This window comes from Chlamydotis macqueenii, chromosome W, assembly GCF_036417535.1.
Source record: "Chlamydotis macqueenii isolate bChlMac1 chromosome W, bChlMac1.mat, whole genome shotgun sequence".
Classification (NCBI taxonomy): Eukaryota; Metazoa; Chordata; class Aves; order Otidiformes; family Otididae; genus Chlamydotis; species Chlamydotis macqueenii.
In genome coordinates, this window is record NC_141592.1 from 50,166,441 (window position 1) to 50,174,889 (window position 8,449).

At 48.4% G+C, this 8,449-nt stretch overlaps 1 pseudogene; it reads right to left on the bottom strand.

The window, feature by feature from the left end:
• Positions 1 to 694: 694 nt before the first annotated feature.
• LOC147596785 (uncharacterized) lies at positions 695 to 1,333 on the bottom strand (annotated as a pseudogene).
• Positions 1,334 to 8,449: the final 7,116 nt, after the last annotated feature.

The window sequence follows — 8,449 nt, forward strand, 5'->3', positions numbered from 1 at the left end:
CTACCACTGCGGGTCCAAGGCGTCCCTATGGTCCCAGATCCAGGCAGCGTCCCGCCGGTCCTCACAATCGATGTCGATCCTTGGTGGGGAGAGCTCTTCGGGGGTCTCGTTGTTAGGGGTCGACCTTTTATGCCAAGTAACAAACCTTGCTCCTCCTTACTTCGGGGATCTCCGCCTGTTCTTGGCCCTTAGGATAGAAGTGTGGTTTTTGTACATAAAGTTCCATTAAAGGGCACTTTCTCACCATTGTTTTTGAGACAGCAGTTGCGATTCATCCTCCTCGATAGCAGCTGCACGGTTATCTCTGCCAGTTTTGACAACAGGGATGAGCCATGGCACCTCCGCGTCACTCTGTCCTCCGTTTCAAGGATGTTGTACATTTTGTTGTTAGGCCAGAGTCGGCCTTGTCCATAACAGTTCCGTTCTGTTCCTGGGAAAAAAAAAACAACAACTGCATCCCAGGCAGGCTGCTTGCAGCAATTCATGTCAAGTTGTGAGCCTAACTTTTAGGCCAGATCAAGTCCATAGTCCACCTGGAAGTCCTCGATGACAAGGTTGAGACAATACTGATTTTCTGACCGACCTTTAGAAATGGTCCACTTGCTTGGGGGGCATATACTATCTTCCTTGAAGAAATACCTGTTCTCCCCTGACAGGAGTCATAGAATAGTTTAGTTATGGTTGGAAGGGACCTTTAAAGGTCATCTAGTCCAACACCCCTGCAAGGAGCAGGGACATCCCTGACTAGATCAGGTTGCTCAGAGCCTCATCCAACCTGGCCTTGAATGTTTCCAGGGATGGGGCATCCACCACCTCTCTGGGCAACCTGTTCCAGTGTTCCATCATCCTCAATGGAAAAAAATTTCTTCCTTATATCTAGTCTTAATCTACCTCCTTCTAGATTAAAGCCATTATCCCTTATCCTATCGCAAGAGGCCCTGCTAAAAAGTTTGTCCCAGTCCTTCTTATAAGCAGCCTTTAGGTATTGAAAGGCAGAACAAAGGTCTCCCAGGAGCCTCCTCTTCTCCAGGCTGAACAGCCCCAACTCTCTCAGCCTGGCCTCATAGGAGAGGTGCTCCAGCCCTCTTATCATCTTCGTGGCCCTCCTCTGGACTTTCTCCAACAGGTCCATGTCCTTCTTATGTTGGGGGCTCCAGAAGTGGACACAGTATGCCAGGTGGGGTCTCACGAGAGCAGAGTAGAGGGGGAGAATCACCTCCCTCGACCTGCTGGCCACGCTCCTCTTGATGCAGCCCAGGATGCGGTTGGCTTTCTGGGCCACAAGGGCACACTGCCGGCTTATGTTGAGCTTCCCATCAATGAACACCCCCATGTCCTTCTCCTCAGGGCTGCTCTCAATCCATTCTCTGCCCAGCCTGGGATTGCCCCAACTCATGTGCAGGACCTTGCACTTGGCCTGGTTGAACTTCATGAGGTTGGCACGGGCCCACCTCTCCAGCCTGTCAAGGTCCCTCTGGATGGCATCCCTCCCTTCCAGCATGTCAATCACACCACACAGCTTGGTGTCATCTGCAAACTTGCTGAGGGTGCACTCTATCCCACTGTCCATGTCGCTGACAAAGATGTTAAATAGGGTCAGTCCCGATATTGACCCCTGAGGAATGCCACTCGTCACGGGTCTCCACCTGGACATTGAGCTGTTGACCACCACTCTGTTGAGTGCGGCCATCCATTCCTTATCCATGTCTCTCCAGTTGAGAGACAAGGATGTCATGCGGGACAGCGTCAAATGCCTTGCACAAGTCCAGGTAGATGATGTCAGTTGCTTGTCCCTTGTCCACCAATGCTGTAACCCTGTCATAGAAGGCCACCAAATTCGTCAGGCACGATTTGCCCTTAGTGAAGCCATGTTGGCTGTCACCAATCACCTCCTTATTTTCCATGTGCCTTAGCATGGTTTCCAGGAGAATCTGCTCCATGACCTTGCCAGGCACAGAGGTGAGGCTGTAGTTGCCCGGGTCTTCCTTGTTTTCCCTTTTTAAAAATGGGGGTTATCTTTCCCCTTTTCCAGTCATCGGTGGGTTCCTCACCAGACTGCCATGACTTCTCACATATGATGGACAGCAGCTTGGCAACTTCATCCGCCACTTCAATCAGGAGCCATGGATGCATCTCATCAGGTCCCATGGACTTGTGCACCTTCAGGTTCCTTAGATGGTCTCGAACCTGATCTTCTCCTACAGTGGGCAGTTCTTCATTCTCCCGGTCCCTGCCTTTGCTTTCTGCGACTTGGATGATGTGGCTAGAGCCCTTGCCAGTGAAGACTGAGGCAAAAAAGTCATTGAGTATCTCAGCCTTCTCCATGTCCCGGGTAACCAGGTCACCTGTTTCCTCCCGGAGAGGGCCCACATTCTCCCTGGTGTTCCTTTTATTCCCAACGTTCCTAAAGAAGCTTTTCTTGTTGCCCTTGGTGTCCTTGGCCAGATTTAATTCTTTCAGGGATTTAGCCTTCCTTACCTGATCCCTGGTCGCTCGGACAATCTCTCTGTATTCCTCCCAGGCTACTTGTCCTTGCTTCCACCCTCTGTAGGCCTCCTTTTTGGTTTTAGGTTGGTCCAGGAGCTCCTTGTTCATCCATGCAAGCCTCCTCGTGTTTTTGCCCGACTTCCTGTTTGTTGGGATGCAATTAGAGCTTGCAAGGAGATAAGAGTAAATTGAACTAAAGCACAAAGGCCAGGGGAACGTCCCAGCTACTACTGGAGAAGATTGCAGCAGGCTTTGTTGAGGTATGGGGGACTGACTCTCCAGAATTTTAATAATGAATTGGCAACAAGTGTGTTTGTGGACCAAACTGCCTCTGACATCCGCAACTATTTTAAGGATCATATGCCGGGGTGGCAAGGAGAAAATTTGAAAGCTATTATATTACCTGGAGGTTCTATACTTGTACAATATGTAGATGATTTGTTACTTGCCAGTAAGACATATGAAGATTGCTTGAAAGCTCCTATTTGTCTGTGTACTGCTTTAGTAGAAAAAGGTCACGGTGCATCTCTTTCTAAGCTTCAGCTGTGTCAGCAGGAAGTAAAATATTTAAGATTCCTATTAAAAGAAGGACAAAGATTAGTAGACCCAGAACAGGTACAGGCTATTGTGGAAACACCTCAACCGGTAACAAAGAAAACAATTGCGAGGATTTTTAGGCGCAGTAGGATACTGTAGACCCTGGATACCGGGGCTAGGGGAGTTAAGTAAGCCATTGACAAAAGCTACTAAGGCAGAGGAAGTGGAACCTATACGTTGGGGTCCAGAGAAAGAAAAGGCTTTCGAAGCTATAAAAGGAGCTTTAGCTTCTGCTCTGGCATTGGGATTGACGGATTACTCCAAGCCCTTTGAACTATTTGTGCATGAGAACAAAGGAGTAGCCAGCGGAGTCCTTACTCAAAAGCTAGGTCCACACCGCCACCCTATGGCTTATTACTCAACTCAACTCAACTCAACTGGATCCTGTAGTGGCAGGGAACAATTCCTGTGTTAAAGTGATAGCAGCAACAGCGACTGTCACAGAAAGCAGCAGACCATTAGTCTTGGGTTAGCCAACAACTGTGTATGTCCTGCATGAAGCAGAACTGATTGTTAAGCAACATGCTATACAAGCATTGTCCCCACAAAGAGCACATCACTATGAATTAATGATTTTAAATGCAGATAATATTACTTTAAAAAGATGCAATGTTTTGAATCCAGCAACTTTACCGCCTGTTCCCTCCGATGGTGAGTCATATCATGATTGTGCTCAGGTAGTGTTTCACTCCAGCCACTCACAGTTGATCTGTGGGATCAACCTCTAGGGAACTCAGACCTAACCCTTTTCACGGATGGATCTTTGTACTATGTGAATGGAAAACGACACACAGGCTACGCAGTGGTGAGAAACTTAGAGATACTTGAAGCAGAACCTCTATAACCCTCAGTGAGTGCCCAAGGGGCTGAATTAACTGCATTAGCAAGAGCAGCCTGGTGGGGATGTAATCAGTGGGTAACTATTTATACTGATTCTCAATGTGCTTTTGGAGCGTGTCATGCAACAGGTATGCTACGGAAAGAACGAAGGTTCCTTACCTCAGTGGGAAAAATATTTCTAATGGAACTGAAATCTGAATGCTGTTGGAAGCTATTAAGCTGCCAAGGCAAATTGCTGTAATACGCTATCCAGCTCGTACCAAAGGATTCCGTGAAATTGAAAGAATTAATGAATTGGCAGCTAAAGCAGCTAAAGCTGCTGCCCGCCAACCTATACGTGAGTGTACCGCCATAACAACTCCCTCTGCTGATGATTGGCCAGATATCAACAATTCAGCCCAAGTATATGCAGAGATCACTCAGGAAGAATGGACTCAATGGGAAAGTTGTGAGGCTGTGAAAGATGAAACTGGAATTGGACTATTGGGGGAAAACCCATTTTACCAAGAAAATATTTAATGACTTGGGCTAGGTGGTTTCATGATAAAACACATGGAGGGATGACAGCAGTTGTTAACCAGATTGAGAAAATGTGGGCAGCCCCCAGAATACATATGGCAGTAAAAAGGACTGTGAGTTCTTGTCCCACATGTTGGAAGTTTTCTGATGCAAAACACAAACGGGAGGTTGGAGGACTACCATGGGCATACTTCCCATTCCAAAGACTGCAAATTGATTACGCTGACATGCCTCCTGTGAGCGGACTTAAGCACCTGCTGGTAATCATGGATCAACTCTCGGGATGGGTAGAAGCTTTTCCCACCAGGAAAGCTGATACTGTGGGAATGGTCAAAGCACTCTTGCGGGAAATCATTCCCAGACACGGAATACCTGAAACCATAGAATCCGATAGGGGTTCTCATCTTTCAGTGGGAATACTAAACAATATCTATAAAAGTTTAGGAATACAGCAACAGTTACATGTTCCATATCATCCACAGTCCTCAGGACAGGTGGAAAGAATGAATAGGACTCTTAAAAATAAAATTGCTTGAACTTGGAGTCAGGTAGGTTTGAAATGACCTGAAGTTTGACCTTAGGTGAATTGGAAGCGACAGAGAACTACACTTATAAGAACCCCTCCAATTCGCCTTTCCAGAGTAAGACTCTTCTAACTCAGACCAAATATCAGGATTGGGAATATACAACTGCAGTGCTAACAGAAGGAACTTTCTGTTTTACTCGTAACCAGTTGTTGCAGTTCAGCCCCGATCGGGACCAGACTACGCAGTCTCTCTCTCACTCCCCCCACCCTCCAAGAGAATAGGGAGAGATAATATAAGGAAAAACGGCTCGAGGTTTGAGATAAGGACAGGGAGAAATCCTTAAAGTTATTGTCATGGGCAAAACAGACTCGACTTGGGGAAAACTATTCATTTATTACTAAAAAAACAGCAGGATAATGAGAAAGAGAACAAGATAACTTCCCCCCACCCCTCCCTCTTCCCGGGCTTAACATTATCTCTACTACCTTCCCCCCCACTGAGTGGCACAGTGGGGAAGAGGGAATGGGGGTTGCGGTCAGTTCATCACACGTTGTTTCACGCCGCTGCTTCATGGTCGGGGGAAGAACTCCTCACATTCCTCCCCTGCTCTGTTGTGGGGTCCCACCCATACGCCACAGTCCTTCGTGGAACTGCTCCGGCGTGGGTCATCTCTTCCACGGAGTGCAGTAGTCTCTCCAGAATGGCTGCCCCAGTGGGCCCTCCACAGGCCACAGCCTCCTTCAGGCATCTGCCTGTCCCAACGTGGGGTCCTCCACGGGGTGCAGGTGGATCTCTGCTCCTCTGTGGACTTCCATGGGCTGCAGGGGGACATCCTGCCTCACCATGGTCATCACCACAGGCTGCAGGGGAATCTTGGCCAGGAGCCGCATTACTCCTCCCCCTCCTTCTGAACTGACCTTGGCATCTGCAGCCGTTCCTCTCACAAGACAAGTTCTTCATAATAGGCTGGCAGACGCCTCTCAGAATCTCTTCACATCATCCAGCTCATCTCCTCTCCACTTCTTGCAGCCGGGCCGGACCGAGTTGGGCCCAGTCGGCTGCCTGGCAAGAGGCCAGAGGGTGAGGCCTGCAAGGCCCATGAGGCCTGCGCCTCCCCCTCTGCGCCTCTGCCCCCACTCAGCTTCTGCACATCTTCTCTTCTCTCTTTTTTTTTGTTTTCCCCTTCTTAAATACATTATCACAGAGGGGTTATCGGGGAACATTCTGCTACCAATCGGCTCGGCCTTGGCCAGCAGCTGGTCCGCCCTAGGCCCGGCTGAGTCCACTGAACAAAGGGGAGCAACTTCTAGCGGTTTCCTACAGAAGCTACAACCTTAGGCCCCCCCTCACTAAACAAAACCAGAACGCCAGCCTGACCAATATGCCTACCCAGTAGAAAACATCTCATGCCTCATAACTCAGTGGAGAGATGGTTACTGGTTTAAAAACACTCGCACTGTCTGTAAAGGTCAAACCCTGTTTTTTTGAAACTATGAGCGTCAGGCCACAGAGCAGCAACATCTCAACGTACAACACCAGAACGATCTACAAATAGTGGAAAGGTAAAGGACAACATAGTTTAAATGGAACTCGGGTATCTGAAGACAAAGATGGATTTGACCTTCCGTTGGGAAGATATGGGATTTTAATCTTACATACCAGTGTACTAGCAAGTAGATATTACTCCCCATTTTGGGCCCTACAAGACCATTATTTTGTCTGTGGCCAAAAAGCATATAAAATACCACCGGTCAATTGGACAGGCAGTTGTTACGTAGCCCGTGGGGTGCCATATTTACACATTACTTTTAAATTACCTCAGGGAACAATTACGAACGTCAGAGAAACTTCCCTCCTTGAAACTCGAGAAGAAACTCTTCAAGAGACTAGAAGAGGCACTAGATAGCAAATGGAGAAATCCACTAACAGAGGGAAAACTAACAGGATGTTCCATAAGACCGGTCACGAGTGGCATCCCTCAGGTGTCCGTGTTGGGCTCGACCCTGTTCAACATCTTTGTCGGCAACATGGACAGTGGGATAGAGTGCACCCTCAGCAAGTTTGCAGATGACACCAAGCTGTGTGGTGCTGTCGACACGCTGGAAGGGAGGGATGCCATCCAGAGGGACCTTGACAGGCTGGAGAGGTGGGCCTGTGCCAACCTCATGAAGTTCAACCAGGCCAAGTGCAAGATCCTGCACCTGGGTCATGGCAATCCCAGGCACAAATACAGGCTGGGCGGGGAATGGATTGAGAGGAGCCCTGAGGAGAAGGACTTGGGAGTGCTGGTGGATGAGAAGCTTAACATGAGCAGGCAATGCGCCCTTGTGGCCCAGAAGGCCAACCGCATCCTGGGCTGCATCAAGAGGAGCGTGGCCAGCAGGTCGAGGGAGGTGATTCTGCCCCTCTACTCTGCCCTGGTGAGACCCCACCTGGAGTACTGTGTCCACTTCTGGAGCCCCCAACATAAGAAGGACATGGACCTGTTGGAGAAAGTCCAGAGGAGGGCCACAAAGATGATCAGAGGGCTGGAGCACCTTTCCTAGGAGGACAGGCTGAGAGAGTTGGGGCTGTTCAGCCTGCAGAAGAGGAGGCTCCGGGGAGACCTGATAGCAGTCTTTCAGTACCTCAAGGGGGCCTACAAGAAAGATGGGGAGAGGCTGTTCAGTAGGGCCTGTTGTGATAGGATGAGGGGTAATGGTTTTAAAATAGAGGGAGGTAGATTTAGATTGGATATTAGGAAGACATTTTTTACAATGAGAGTTGTAGAACACTGGAACAGGTTGCCCAGAGAGGTGGTAGAAGCCCCATCCCTGGAAACATTCAAGGCCAGGTTGGATGAGGCTCTGAGCAACCTGATCTAGTCGGGGATGTCCCTGCTCCTTGCAGGGGGGTTGGACTAGATGACCTTTGAAGGTCCCTTCCAACCCTAACCATTCTATGATTCTATTTCAGGAATAATTCCATTAGTGACCGGCCCCACCATTGCTTGTGTAGGCTGATATACCATCAGACTACAAATGGTCTTAGAACTTGAAGACTCTATCAGTGATCTAGGAACAGCCATTGAATCCCTCAGTGAGGAGATGCAGCAAGTAAGAATCTTTTCCCTACAAAATAGGCTAGCCTTAGACTATCTCCTGGCATCTCAAGGAGGTGTGTGTGCATTAATTGGATCTCAGTGTTGTATCTATATAAATGACAGTTCCCATGAGATATATCAAAAGGTGACTGAGGCAGAAACACGTGCCTGCAAAGGAGCCCAAAGTGCATACAACCCCCCTGAAAGTGACTGGTTACAAAACTTGTTCTCTGGATGGGGATTATCACCATGCTTTAGTAGTTTATTTAGCTCATTGCTAAAAAGTCTTTTACCTGTGGTTATTATGCTTCTGATAGTCTGCTGTGTTTTTACTCATATTCGGAATTGTTTACAGAATATGCTTGTGAAATCTATACAAGGGTAGCGAACAGTCCTC